Source organism: Eubalaena glacialis, chromosome 3, assembly GCF_028564815.1.
Source record: "Eubalaena glacialis isolate mEubGla1 chromosome 3, mEubGla1.1.hap2.+ XY, whole genome shotgun sequence".
NCBI lineage: Eukaryota > Metazoa > Chordata > Mammalia > Artiodactyla > Balaenidae > Eubalaena > Eubalaena glacialis.
This window is the reverse complement of record NC_083718.1, coordinates 104,778,507-104,794,507: the sequence shown is the minus strand read 5'-3', so window position 1 is coordinate 104,794,507 and position 16,001 is coordinate 104,778,507.

Here is a 16,001-nt window from a genome sequence, read left to right as displayed (position 1 = left end):
AAGGCATGGAAGCAACCTAAATGTCCATTGACAGATGAATGGATAAAGAAGATGTGGTACATATATACAATGGAGTATTACTCAGCCATTAAAAAGAATGAAATAATGCCATTTGCAGCAACATGTATGGACCTGGAGATTATCATACTAAGTGAAGTAATCAGACAGAGAAAGACAAATATCATAGATATCACTTATATGAGGAATCTAAAAAATGATACAAATGAACTTATTTACAAAACAGAAACAGACAGACTTAGAAAATGTATGGTTACCAAAGGGGAAAGGTGGGGGGAGGAATAAATTAGGAGGTTGGGATTAACATATACACACTACTATATATATATAAAATATATATATATATATATATATATATATATATAAAATATATAATCAATGTGGACCTACTGTAGAGCACAGGGAACTCTACTCAATACTCTGTAATAACCTATATGGAGAAAGAATCTGAAAAAGAATAGATATATGTATATGTACAACTGAATCACTTTGTGGTACACCTGAAACTAACACGATGTTGTAAATCAACTATACTCCAATATAAAATAAAATTTTTTAAAAAATAACATATTTCATATGTGCCAAGTTCTCTTATAAGAACTTCACAAATAATAGCCATTTAATCTTTAACATAATCATGTGAAATTAGATATTAATTTTCTGTAATTTTATGCACTGTTTATATAAAGAATCTGAGGCATAGGGAGGTTAAATAACTTATCCTAGGTCACAGAGCTCATAAGTGGTAGAGCCAGGATTTGAACCAGGCCGTGGTGGTCACAAATTGTTCCTCTTAACCAAAATGCTGTATTGCTACAATTAGAGCAATTAGCCCAAAATATGTAAAGCATAAAGATAACTCATTCAGCAATATTTTATAAAGCAAAAAATATGTACATGTGGAAGAAATAAATGACCTTCCCATAGTGACTTGGGCAGTTAGTGCTGGACTTATCATAGTGTTAAATTCCTTACTCCAAATTCAATGTTGGTTGGTCAGTCCTTCTATAGATGATACTTTATATGTTCCAATATTAATATCTGTCCTTCATTACAAATAATAAGGGAATGTATTGATTGTACGTCACCTTATTTATTATTTTATTTAGGTCCAGTTGATTTATATTAGTTATTTATATTAGTTTCAAGTGTACAACATAGTAATTCAAAATTTTCATACATCATACTCCATTTAAAGTTATTATAAAATATTGGTTATATTCCCAGTGCTGTGCAGTATATCCTTGTAGCTTATTTTATACATAGTTGTTTGTCCCTCTTAATCTTTACCCCTCCTTTGTCCCTCCCCACTCCCCTCTCCCCACTGGTAACAACTAGTTTGTTCTCTGTATTTGTGAGTCTGTTTGTCTTGTTATATTCATGTGTTTTATTTTTTAGATTCCACGTATAAGTGATAACATGCAGTATTTGTCTTTCTCTTTCTGACTTATTTCACTAAGCGTGATACCCTCAAGGTCCATCCATGTTGTTGCAAAATTTCATTCTTTTTATGGTGGAGTAATAATCCATTGTATTTGTGGTTGACATTATTTGAAAATAAAAATAAGGTCTAAGGCATCTTTTGAGTTCTGCCAGAGTTTGACCTAAGTCATATTAACCAAAAAACTGAAAATAAAAATAAATTATCCAAAATGTAATGAAAAAGGAAAAAGTTAGACCACAAAAAAGAAGAGTCTAGGTACATATTATATTGAAAAGTTTTGTTTTAATATATCTCAGGAATAACAGAATTATATTGATTTGTCTTTCAGAATAGCCATATTTCATATTTTCTTGAATAAATATCTTCTCTAAAATCAGAGTACATAAAAGTATTCGTATGAATATTTTGTAGGATATTAAAAGTTTTTAATATTTTCCTGTCTTCTAAATGGTTATTTATCTATTAGGTTGTGCTGTTTTTGGCTAACATAAGCCATAATCTTCAACCCACTTATGTTAAATGCCTGTGAATATGTTATGATATATGGTAAAAGGGACTTTGCAGATGTAATTAAGTTTCTAATAAGTTGACTTTAAAATAGAAAGATTATCTTGGATTGTTACATGGGCCTTTAAAAATGGAAGAAGAGGCGGAAGAGTCAGACAAAGATGTGGTGAAAAATAGAAGATAGGAGAGATGAGGTATGAGAAGGACTCAACCCACTGTTGCTGGTTTTGAAGGTAAAGGGGGCCATGAGCCAAGAACTCAGACAATATCTAGAAGCTGAGAATGACCCAGCCTATATCCTGCAAGGAAACAGGGATCTCAGTGCTCCAGCTGCATGGAACTCAATTCTGCCAACAATCTGCATGAATTTGGAAGTGGATTCTTCACCAGAGCCTCCAGCAAGGAAAGCAGCCCTGCTTTCACCTTGATTTAAGCCCAGTAAGACCCTTTTGAACTTTTGACCTAAAGAACTGTGAGATAATAAATTCATGTTTTTTAGATTATTAAGTTTGTAGAAAGCTGTCATTGTGTCAACAGAAAACTAATGCAGTTGCCCTCTTCGTTGCAGGCATTTGTTTGGACTTCTCCAGTTACCTTCAGGAGAGTTTATATGGAATAACCTTATATTTTCTGGAACTATATCATAAAATGTAGAGATTATAGAGATAATAAGAAGGCATTAAAGATACATTAACACACATAGTTATTATTATTATTTGGTTGTGGTGAGAGAGAAGAAATATTGAGGACACCTGATAGACGCAGAAAAGTTGCAAAAGAGTGGGAAGGTCAAATGAGTGTAAAAGTGCTGTGTTAACTTTGAAGTGTTAGAGAACTTCCAAGAAATATTAGGGTGCATCATACTTTTATTAGTTACTATATACTTAGGAAACCTTCATACTACAAACAATCCAGGATTTTCCATTAGAATGAGCAAACATTTATCAAGCAATGTATCATATTACATATATAACTTTTATAAAGTTTGCACACTACTTTTCCGTGTGTTGTTTAATTTGATCCTCACAATAATCCAAGTATGTAGGTGTTCTCTTTAAGGGACTAACTATTGTACGATGACAAAATTAAGAGAGAGACTTCAAGTAACTTCTCATTGTGATACAGCTTTAAAAATGAACCTGTAATTCAACCTGAGTTAAGAACTTGATTTTGAATTCAGGTTTTATATCTGAGTTGAATTCAGAACTTGAATTCAGTTCTTATATCTCAAAATATACATTTTAATAAGTACCATTCTGTTGTCACCACTGTTAAGGAGACTTTGTCTGGGTGTTCAGGGGATTATATACAAGATTACTCTGTTAAAAAGAAAGATACTTGTATTATTGGTCACACAATTGCCAAGGAAATAAATCATTTGATTAGACCCAGATATGAATAACCTGGGTAACAAAGGCCTAAATTTTATATAAGAAGTTGCCTTAATGAAAGGTTTAAAATTAATTTAGAAAATAAAGAGAACTACATCTTTAACATCATCTCCACTATAACACGTTTATATTCCTTTTTAGGGGATGGTGCCCATCCAAGTCTTGCTTTGGTATAACTTACTTAACTGTGAGATTTGCTGAGTGTTCAGATCCAAAGCAACTCAGCCAAAACGTAGGTGCTTCACTGAAAATGAATACAAAATGTCATCTCTTTGTCAGCTGGAAGCCATTCTGGTCATTTAGAAATCTTAAGCTACTAGGTGTTTGTGTACACTTGGCTTATATATTTTCTCACTCTCCCTCAGTTGGTAAAGATCAAGTTTTTCTCACTTGCTGTCCCTTAGTCAGACAGATACTCTTCATAAAACATCAAGAAGTAAATTATTTGAATCATCAATTTAAGAAACCAGAACAAACTGATCTTAATGTCGTCTTATTTTATGGTAAGCTACAGAGTAGAAAACAATAGCTAAAAATGGCTGCTTTATACGGTCAATTTCGCACTAGTGAAAAGAGAAATGAAATAATTCAAAACAGCTAATTATTCAGAACATTATGCCTATTTATATTTTGAATCTTTTTTTCTTGTGTGTGTGTTTACATTGGGAAATAAATATAGAAATTCAGTTCAAGATGGCAGACTGAACATAATGTGTTTATTGCTTCTCTCCCTAGTGATTCTCTTAAAATATATAGGATATGTATTTTTTAAGGATATTGTATAAAGTAAGAGGAGCCGAGATATCAAAGAAAATGAGGTTTCAATAAAACTGTGCAAGAAAAGAGTTAGATAAAAGAGTGTTAATGGTGGAAAATATGGGAGAGAAAACTGCAGCCTTTCGAGAGAGGGAACCAGAAACATTCTTGTGTTGACCGAGTGAGCTCCTCTGCCTGTTGAAACTCCAGCAGTGGGTGAATACAAAGGGATGTATAGAGGAGAGCCTGCTTCCTATTCCTCTCACATATCCCTGGCCCACGGAGCAAAGGAGCCTGATGATTATACCCTCAGGAAAAAAAAAATAAAAAAGAATGTTCTCTTAAACATCGAAGAAGCATCTTGGGAAAAAGAGAGACGTTAATGTGAGTGTTGGCAGAGCAATTAACGCCTCCTCAGTTTAGCTCTTTACACCCCCACTACTCTCCCACACCCCGGAACACAGCCACCCACCTTCTCACTCTGTGGGCTGTCACACACAGAACTCCCAGTTTTCCTATTTCCTTACTATTTTTCAAAATGATTTTATTTCGATGGACTATCTGATATGTACAAAATAATAAATACAATGCTGATAAATAAGGTACAACAGATAATAACAGAAGCTAAAAACACAGTTACATAGACCATGACTGTCTGTGCTTTTTCTCACGTCCTATTCCTTTCTACCCCAAGGGTAATCACAATTCTGAATTTTGACTTGTTATATATCAGTTTCACAATTGTTTTGCTATTGATACTTTAATAGTAAAACCAATGTATCAGTAATTTTTCTTAACTTTATGTCATTGGCATCATACTGCACATATTCTTTTGTTACTGCCCTTTTCAATCATGCACGTTATATTTTTGAGAGTCAGCCATACTGCCGCATGGTTCTGTACTAATTCCCTTAATTTGAGTTATAGTATTCCACTGCATGGATATGTTGTCAAGTTGTCACTTACCTATCACAGACATTCGCGTCTTTGAGGCTTTTGTCATTACAATACTGCTAATGAATGCTTTTGTATATGTCTCTTGGTGTATTTGTGCAAGTGCAAGATAAATGAAATTACTGGCTCTTCTGAAGTTAGTACTGTTGACTCTATGACATAATGTCAAATGTGCTGATAAATGCTACATTCATTTATTCAAGTGTTAAATTTATATTTGTGAAGCATAAATTATCTGCTAGGCACTGTTCTAGGACCTAGGAATAAATCAGTGAGCAAATCAAAAAAAGAAATCCTTGCTCTTATTGGAACTTATATTCTCTTGACCAATAGTACTGTGTAAACGTTTATGTTATTATGGAATTGTCTATGTTTTTATCTTTTGCCAATATGGTTTATATAAAGTAGTATTATATTGTGTGTTTTTAAAATAATTTAAAAAATAACTTTATTCGGGAATAAGTAACATGCATTAAACTGTACATTTTTAAGGGTACAATTTGATATTTTGACATAAGTATATATTCGTGACACCATACCACAAACATGATAATGAACATATCTATCACCCCCAAAATTTTTATCATGAAACTTTGTAATCTCTATAGGCCACCTCTCATTTCCCTTAATTTCACATACAACCATTGGTAAGCTTCACTGTACACTAATGTGCATATCCTGGTATCTTATATAAATAGAATCTTAGAATGTGTACTCTTTTCTGTCTGTATACTTTCACTTGGCTTGGTTGTTTGGAAAGATATACATGTTGTAGCACACTTCAATAGTTTATTCCTTTGTATCGCTGAATAGTGTTCCATTGTATGGATATAACTCTTTGTTTATCCATTCACTTGTTGATGGACATTTGAGTTATTACCAGATTTTGTCTATTATGAGTCAAGCAGCTATTAACATTTGTACATGAGTCTTTGAATGGACATGTGCTTTTATTTCTCTTAGTAAATACATAAGACGGCTGGATAATGTGGTATGTTTATGGTTAACTTTTTAAGAAACCGTAAAACTATTTTCCAAAATGGTTGTACCATTTTCCATGTCTACCACTACTGTATGAAAGTACCAGTTCCTCCACATTCTCAGAAACACTTGATGTGGTCAGATATTTAAAATTTTACACATTTTGCTAAGTATGTAGTGATATCTCATTATGGTTTTAAATTGTATTTCTCTAATGACTGATAATGTTGAGAGTCTTTCATAAACTTATTTACAACTGTATATATTCTTTGGTGAAGTGGCCAGACTTTTTTCCCAATCTTTAATTGAGGTAGCTATCATTTTATTATTGAGTATTTTTTATATATTCTAGGTACATTTTAAAATCCGATATAAGTTTTAAAACATTTTCTTCTGATCATTAGCTTATCTTTTCTTTTCCTTAACATTGTCCTTAACAGAACAGATATTTTAGTTTCAATAATATTTAATTTGTAAATTTGTTCTTTTAAGGACCGTGCTTTTGGTACTGTTCAAGAAATCTTTGCCTGACTTAGATTTCCTCCTATATTTTCTTTTAGAGGATTTATCATTTTATACTTAGGTCTGTGAACCATTTTGAGTTATTTTTTGAGTATGGTATGTGGTATGAATCACAGGTCTTTCTTAACTTTGTGTGTGTGTGTGTGTATAGATATGCATTTATTCCAACATCATTTATTTAAAAGACTTTATTCTTTTTCCACCGAAGTACCTTTGTACCTTTGTCAAAAATCAGTTGTCCATATATATATGGGTCTACTTCTAGCCATTCGCTTCTGTTCTATTGGTCTATCTTTGCCCGTATACCACACCATCTCAATTACTTAAGCTTTAAAATAAGGCTTGAAAACAGATAGTATTAGTCTTTCAACTTTGTGTTTTTCAAATATTTTTTTGTCAATTTTAGGTCCTCTGTATTTCCCTATGAATTTTAGAACTATCTTATAATTTTTTGACAAAGTAGACTGCTGTGACTTTGATTAGGGTGCATTGCATATATAGCTAAATTTGAGAAGAAATGAAATCTTAATATTATTGAATCTTTAGTCATGAGTGATATATATCTTTATATTTAGTTAGGTCTTTAAATCTCTCAGCAACATTTTTTAAATACCAGTGTACAGATTTTTCATGTCATTTGCCAGATATATTTCTAAGTATTTCATATTTTTATGGTATTATAAATATTAATTTTTCTAATTTTCAGTGTACAGTTATTCATTACTAGTACATAGATATACGATGGATGTTTCCTTATTGACATTTTATTCAACAACCATGCTATATTCAGTTATTGGTTCTGATAGTTCTTTTTTTGAGGATTCCATAGGGCTTTTTTTACGTAGACAATCACACCATTTAGGAATACAGGCTGTTTTGATTCTTCCTTTCCAGTCTGGATGCTTTTTTTTTTCTTTTTCTTGCCTGGTTGTGCTGGCAAGTTGTACAATGTTGCATAGAAGGAGAGAGAGCAGACACTATTTACTTGCTCTTGATCTTAGGAGGAAAGAATTCAGTCTTTCACCATTAAATATGATTTCAGCTCTAGGATTTTCCTAGATACCCTTTATAAGACTGGGGAAATTTTCTTCTATTCTCTTTTTAAAAATCAGGAATGGACGTTGAATTTTGTGGAATGCTTTTTCTGTGTCTGTTGAGATGATCATAAGGGCTTTCTTTTAGTTTGTTAAGAGAATGAATTACATTTATTAATTTTCAAATGTCGAACCAACCTTCTATTCCTGGAATAAACTCCACTTAGGATATATTATTCTTTTTATATATTGTTTAATACCATCTGTTAAAATTATAACTTTTGCATCAATGTTTATGAGGGTTAGTATATTACTCTGTACTTTTCTCTTTGAATGTCTTTGGTTTTGATTTCTGGCCTCAAAGAATGAATTGCGAAGCTTCCCTCCTGTTCAGTTTCCTGGAAGTGTTTGTGTAGATTTGGTAGAGTTTCTTTCTTAAAAGCCAGAAAGGAAAGGAGAACCTCAGTGTTACAACTACAAGAAATGTATTATGCCAGCAACATAAATGAACTTCAAAGTAGATTCTTCCTCGGAATTTCCATGTAAGAGCTCAACCAAGCAAATACCTTGATTTTGGCCTCATGAATGGCTAATTAGAGGACCTAGCTAAATCTGCTTAGATTTCTGACATATAGAACTGTAGGCTAATAAATGGTAAGCTAAATCTGTGGTAATTTGTTATGCAACAATAGAAAACTAATAACTTCCAAGAAGGTTGGAAGTTTGTGTCTTTCAAAGAATTTGTTGTTAAATGTAGTAGCATAAACTTCTTCACAATATTCTTTTATTATCATTTTATATCTATAGAAATAGTATTTTTTCAATCCTGATATTGTAATTGTGTCTCCTCTCATTTTTTCTGGTCTGGTTGTAGGTGGCAGATAGCCCCATTCATCTACAACTCCTGGTGTACACACCTTTGTGTAATTTTCTCCCATTAAGTGTGGGCTGGAACTAACGACTTCTTTCTAATGAACAGAGTAGCGCAAATGTGATGAGATGTCTCTTCTAAGATTAGGTTACAAAATGTTTCTGGGTTCTATCCTCCTCTCCCTTTCTTCCCATTTCTTTGGTTCTCTCTCTCTCTTTCTCTTTCTTTCTACCACTTTCTCCTGCTCTCTCTCTTTATCGGGCCTCATTCTGGGAGAAACAAGATGCCATATTTGGATAGCTCTACGGAGAGAGGCCCACATGGCAAGGAACTGATGTCTTTGACCTACAGCCAGTGAGGGTGTGAGGCTTCCAGTAGCCACACGAGAGACTTAAGAGCACATTTTGCACACAAGTCAAACCCTGAGAAGACTGCAGCTGTAGCCAACACCTTGATTGTAACTTTGTGAGAAACCTTGAGCTAGAGGACCTTTGTTAAACTATGCCTGGATTCCTGACCCATAGAAACTAGGTGATTAAAAAAAATGTTTGTTGTTTCAAGCCATTAAGTTGTGGAGAAATCCATATATATAACTAATACAGATTTTTGTACTAGGAGCAGAGTGATGCTCTATCAGATATCTACGTGTGTAGGGTGGCTTAGGAAGCTGGTAGTGCATAAAGACTGGGAAGGATTTTCAGCATAGTGTTAGAAAAATCCTAAATTGTCTTTACTATAAGACTTAGTAAAAATATGGAGGTGGAGAGCCTTTCCAGGGAGAACTTAAAGGGAAATGAGAAACATGTTCTTAGAAACTGGAGGAGGGGACATAACTTGTTATGGAGTGGCAGAAGCTTAACAACAGTATCTACTTAATGAACATGAAAAGTAGAAAGTATGCCTAGTGAGTTGGGTGATATGGCTAAGGAGATTTGCAAGCAAAGAGTTGAGGGTAGATGTTGAGCGTCCACAAGACCACCCTCATGTTTGATGATTCACTAATAGAACTCACAGGACTCAGAAAAAGCTTTTATCCTCACAGTTACAGTTTATTGCAGTTAAAGGATACAGATTAAAATCACCAAAAAAAAAAAAAAAAAAAAGAAAGCAAGGGTCCAAGAGAAACCGTGCACTAGCTTCCATGTGCCCTTTCCCAATGGTGTGGTATGAATGTGCTTAACTACACCTGAGGTGTTAAGAATAACATCTAAGGAGGCTTACCTAAGCCTCCTTAGAGGCTTGAATCTGATTTATGTGATGAGACTTTGAGCTGATGCTATAGTAAGAAGGGATTGAATCATTAAAGGACAGAGAAAAGACTGCGGTAGACAACCTATAAAATGGCCTTTAATGATCTTAACTTGCTGGTGTTCACAGCCTTGTGTAATCCCCTTCTCTCTTGTATGAGTTGGGCCTAGTAACTTGCTTCTAATAAGTAGAAAATGGTAAAAGTGTTGGGGTATTGCTTTAGAAACTCAGGTCCGAATACTCTGGCTTTCTTTTTGCTCTGTTGCTATCATGCTCTCTCTTTCTGTCTCTGAGCCAGCCCTTGATGGGAGAAACAAGATTGTGGTAAATATAATTCAGAAGTGCTAGGTGCTAAGTTGGCATAAACTAGGGACTACCAATTCCATAATACAGGGTTTTTCAAACTCAGCACTATTGACATTTGAGGCCAGATAATCCTTTATCATCTGGGGTTGTCCCATGCATTGTAGGATGTTTAACAGCATCCCTGGTCTTTACCTCCTAACTTCCAGTAGTGACAATCAAAACTGGCTTCAGATTTTGCCACATGCCTCCTGGAGGGAAAAATACCCTTGGTTGAAAGCCATAGGTTTATTTGAACATGCAAAACAAACAAATTTATAAGAGACAGAATAGCCAGATTTATCTCAGAAAAAAATTTTATACCAAGGGTAAGAATTCCTCTATCATATTTTAAGATATATTATGAAGCAGAAGAAACAAAGATATTGTGGCATTAACACAGGAATAAACAAGTTGATCAATGCAATAAAATGTAATACTGAGAAACAAACCTATACATACAAAGTTCATTTGTGGCAGAAGTGGCTTTGAGGGTCAGTGGAGAAATATAAGACGTTGAGAAATATAAAGACAATTGGCAATTCATACACAAAACCAAAAAGAAAGGAATCAGATTCCTATGATATATTATCATAAGATGGCTAAGATTAAATAAAAAGTTTTATAATTTTTAGAAAGAAACATATTACTGCTTAAGTTATTTAGGTTAAAATTTTCTCTGATTTTAATATTAGTAAAAATAACTATCATTTATGAAGCATCTTTTATGTACCAAGTACTTTACATTTATCTCCAGTCTTCCAATAATATCTGAGGTGGGAATTCATATCCTCTTTTGGAGATGAGAAAATTGAGTTTCAGTGAAATGATGTTCCCATAGTCACCCTGATGGCAAATGATCCAGCAAGGGTTTGATTTCATGAATGTTTGCCTTGATCATATTCTTTGATAATACACATATGGACCACAGTCTCACCAGACTTACTTAATATTATTTTTTGGCATGTTTCGTTTTTACTCCTAAGACCATAAATTGTCTAAATTTCAGGATTAATTCTTACTCCAACAGATATTGTATTAGAAAATGATTGGCTGAATTTAAAACTTGTCTAAGAAACAAATTATTCTTTCCTGTATTACCCATGATGGACACTTAGTTTACCTTCCTAAGTTCCTTATCTTCTAATCATAAGATTTCCAGTTTAATTTTCTTACTTGATACCCCACCTTCTTGCTCCTGCTGCTGTTATAGTGCCACTACTATTTTTGTTTGTTTTTATTTTAACATTTTATTATTTTTTTAAACTTTCTTAATGTTTCTGCAGCCGGTTGTATTCTGCTGCCATCCAGCCGGGTGTTTCCTGGCTCCTGCTACACCGCTTTAGCAGTGTACAACTCCTATATGCAGTACTCCTCCTCTGTGTTCACCAGTTTTAGGCTCCATGCTCTCCGTAGACATGGGCTTCCAGATACCCACTGGATTCCAGTCTATTATCTCAGATTTGCCTTCACTTTCCGCTTGGTTTTGTTCCATAGCTGTCTTTTGCCAGTGTCCTTATTACTGGGCTCTTCGAAATTTCTTTCCCTTTCCATTCCCACAGTATGCCAAGAATTTACTTCAACAGTGATGATAGTCATACACAAGAGAGAAGTAAATAAGGATATTTAGAAATAAAAACCAAGTTAACTAAATTTATCTCAAAACAGGTCCACTTTGGGAAGCAGGATACATAAAAGAGTAAACTATGTTACTTATGTATCAAAACTGATAGTCCTCAATTTTCAAAGATGTTCTGTCAGGTGAGTAGTGTTATTTAGTGCATCAGGAGTTGTAATTTACTTAAAGAGACTGCAGGCCTATGAAAGTGAATGTGTCTCATGATATTGGGCAAGCTTTACTAACATCAGTATCACTTCTAGAATCTTATGACTTCCATGAATTTGAATTCTTAGCAGCATTATGTTTTGTTTTCTCTGTGTGTTTGTTTTAGGGTAAAATTGAGAATCATTACATCAGTTGAACCCTGTTAGTATCACATAAAATGAGCAAGTATTAAAATAAAAAATATATAACCTACTACATATAATATATACTATTGCTTTACCACTTTTTTATAACTCAGCATATTGAAAATTAAGTACTATAAACCTTTTCTCTCATACCTATTAAATTTGCCATTGATGCTAAAATTATAGTGATTACTTATTGATGCTGTCTAGCATAATTGCAGTGAAGAGTCTTGCTGTGGGCCAATTAAGCAGGAAATGGCAGATACAGTTTAGCTTAAGACTCTCAAAAATGACACTAGAAATAGATACAAAATGACAAAGACCAAGAAAGAAGAAATCCATTGACAAATAGAATAGCAAAGGGCACGTTATAATATAGACTTAGTGTAACAAGTCATTTTATACTTGAATTCCTCCTCCATTAATGCTGATTAGTTTTGAAACGTAGTTTTTGAGTAATGGCAAGTGGAATGTTATATGACTAGCCATGTAGATATAAGTTTTTAATCGAGAGAGCGAGTGAGCTGTTGAACTAATTGAGAACATCTGAGGATGTTAAATTGTATCTCTGTCATTTCTCTTGGAAGTATACTAGCATCTAATAACAAACTGGGATTGATGTAATGTATAGCTTAACTTTGTGATTGAGCAACACAGTTGACATTTTCCTCATGACACAGAGATGCTGATTTAGAAGTAGAGGTTGTCTACAAAAATTGTCAGAGACATTTATTTTTTATTTAATCTTAAATGATAATTAAAAATTACTTTTCTTCAGTGAAAAAAGCAGTAGATGTAGAAAAGTGTAGAAAATCTAGTGATCATATCAAAATAGAAAAAAAAAACTTACCATTAAAAGATTACTACTTTTAACATATGAGTGCAATTTATGTAAGTCTTGTTTCTAAGTATTTTTCACATCACACACAGATTTAGGTATCATAATTTTATGCAAGTAATAGTAAGAGTTAATATTATTGACTGATTTCTATGTCAGGAATGCTGTAGTCACTTTATATGCAATATTTCATACGTTGCTCACAACAACCTGATGAGGTAAATCATATGATTTTCCTCATTTTATAGATAAGGAATCTGAGGTACAGAGAAGTTAAGTAACTCACCCACCCAACATCACCAAGCTAACTAGTAGTTAATTGAGGGTCCAACTCCAGAACCTAAGTGTGGAGCTGCTATTTACATTACATCATATTACCTTCATTTAAACAACTTTAAAAATCTTTTAAAAATATTTTTTCATGTATGGGGTATAATATAATGTATTACTGGAAGTACACAACTTACCTCATAGTAACTCTTTTATTGAATATTTAGGCTATTTTCAATTTGCCACTATTACAAATAATATTTCAACAAAAATTTGGGGCAAAAAGTTTTTCAGCATTTCTTATGGTATTTTAGAATAAATTACTAAAGGTACATTTAATGTGTCAAAGGTATAAACATGTTCAGAGTTTTAAAAACATTGCTGAATTGCTTTGCAAATATATTTTATTGATTTAGGCTCCCACCAGCAAAGTGTGTGACTGCCTATTTCTCAGCAGCTTTACCAGCACTTCAGTGTGATTTAGAGAAAGCTAGATATCTTTCTGTTTCTGCTCTGCGGTGAGAGGGCATGGTTTTTCTTTTTTCTTTTTCTTCTTTTTTTTTTTTTTCCTGTTTCATAACTCTTCAATTGCCTACAAAAAGCTTAGAAAAGAAAGGACATACAAAACACTCAGTAGGAGTACTTTCTACTTAGGGGAATGCCAACTAGATGAAAAAAGAATTTGAAATAAACTCTGATTTTCAGAAAACAGAGGTTCATGTTAATTGGTACTGATCCCACAGCATTCATTACTCTTTGACATATGGTGTGAGATTAGCAAGGACAATTAGCAATCAGTGATGAAGAGTCATGTTGCTTTATGAAGCTGTGTTTTTGACACACACGTCTTTGTGGAAATGGTGACTGAATTGTGCAGAAAGTAGTAACGCTGCAAAGATTATGAGACAATCACAGTGGGTACCTTTTGTGTTTCTTTGGAGGTTAAAAATTGCTTGTCTGCAATAAACCGGGTTTGATCTTCTTCAGTTCCCAGACTGTTAGGTTGTGAAGACTGAACGATCTTGATCCCCTCACGTTGCCCACCCCCACCTCCCATCCCCACCAAGAATTACTCAGGGTTTATAGAGCATGGGTTGGAAGACACTGACTTTTGGCACAGTACTGGTATCTACAGCTGTGAACATATAAGGATCCAGTATATTTCTGAGGGTGTTACAAATAGCTACCCTGTTTTCTCCTGAACAGTTTCCTCATTTTAAAACCCTTGCAACTAGCATTCTATTTTGAAGTACAGTTCGACTAAAATGTAGAATCCACAAAAGAGGAAAAGGTAACGAAAATAAATTATAAAATAATATTTGTTGGGAATGATTGCCACAAGTGGTAACCAACCACAGCTTTCTACTGAGGACTACTCAGTACCCGTCACCACACTACGTGCCTTATGAATGTCATAGCATGTAATCATTGCAGCAAGCTGGTAGATATTACATACATTACACACTTAGAAACAAAGATTAAGAATGGTGCATGACTGACAGTCACATGGGTAGCAAGTGGCACAGTGAGGATTCAAACCTAATTTTTAAAAGTTTTAAATGTCTTGATTTTCAAACTCCCATGAGAGAAGCCATCATTTACAAAACTGCTATATATATTTGACGATTAAGAGCTAATATATTTTAAAATTGCATTGGGTATGCAATAAATGCATTTTGCTATACACATTTTTTGAGCGATAACTTGAATGATGCCATGAGCTAGAATAAAAGCCCGATAGTTAAGCTCCCAAAGTCTCAAGAGAGAAAGAAAAATCAATTATCTTTTCTAGAACATATTTTCCTTTGTTTAAATAATTTATATATCCTCTTTATTTTACAGGCAGCATTTTATAACTTTAGGCATCTGACTTCAAGTGGATTTCATTTTTATTGTCTTTAAAAAATCATTTTCAGTCCCAAGCAAATCAAATCATGTTTTGCTCAACATCCATTTTATGCATGGGGAACTTGTGGTTGTACTAATAGTGTTTACATTTCCCTCATTCAATAAATAAAGTTTACATGTGCTTATTTATTTCCTATTCTTCTTCAAAAAGGCTTCTACTGAAATTATCTTTTTTTACTAAAAATAGCAAAATATGAAGATGTGAACTTAATATTTTTAATTCTCTGATGATCTCTCTTGGTAGTCCCTTTTCTAGTGTGTCAGTTCACCATTGTATACACTTGCTCAAACAGGTAACACCTATCTTTTACCTTTTTTAAGTTATTTAATTTTTAGCCTAATTATAACTATGTCTAATGCCACAACAATGATGGGTTTTGAACTATCTCCGTTGGTAAGTTTTAACTATCAGTATTGTTGGTACATTAGTCTTTTGCTATCTAGAGGCAAACTAGATTAATTCAAGAAACCCAGAATGTGATTTTTTTGTAGCCTACAAACACTAAGAAATTTTAATATGTATTACTGTTCAATAAAATACCTTTATCTTCTTGAAAATTAATATATTTGAAAAGTATGTTTAAGATACCAGGTACCATAAAATATACAGGAAGTTTCTGTCCTTAAGAGTTATCTTTTATTTTTATTTTTAAAAATATAGTCATTATATTTAGAAATGTTATTGTTTACAGTCATTTAATTAAACTAGTAAACATTCCATTATAGTTTATTGAATTGAAGGTGATCAGTGGACAGAACAGCATTTGTAGCACTCTGTTTCTGACATGGATTTAAAGGTATACCTCATGGGGTGTGCTTAAGGGAATAACTGCTAGCTTATTATGTAGTTGCCTGAAAATGAAATACAAAATACTATGGGGAGATGTAAAAAATTCTTTTGAAATGTTTACCTTATGAACCTAACTCATCATTATAACATAGGGCT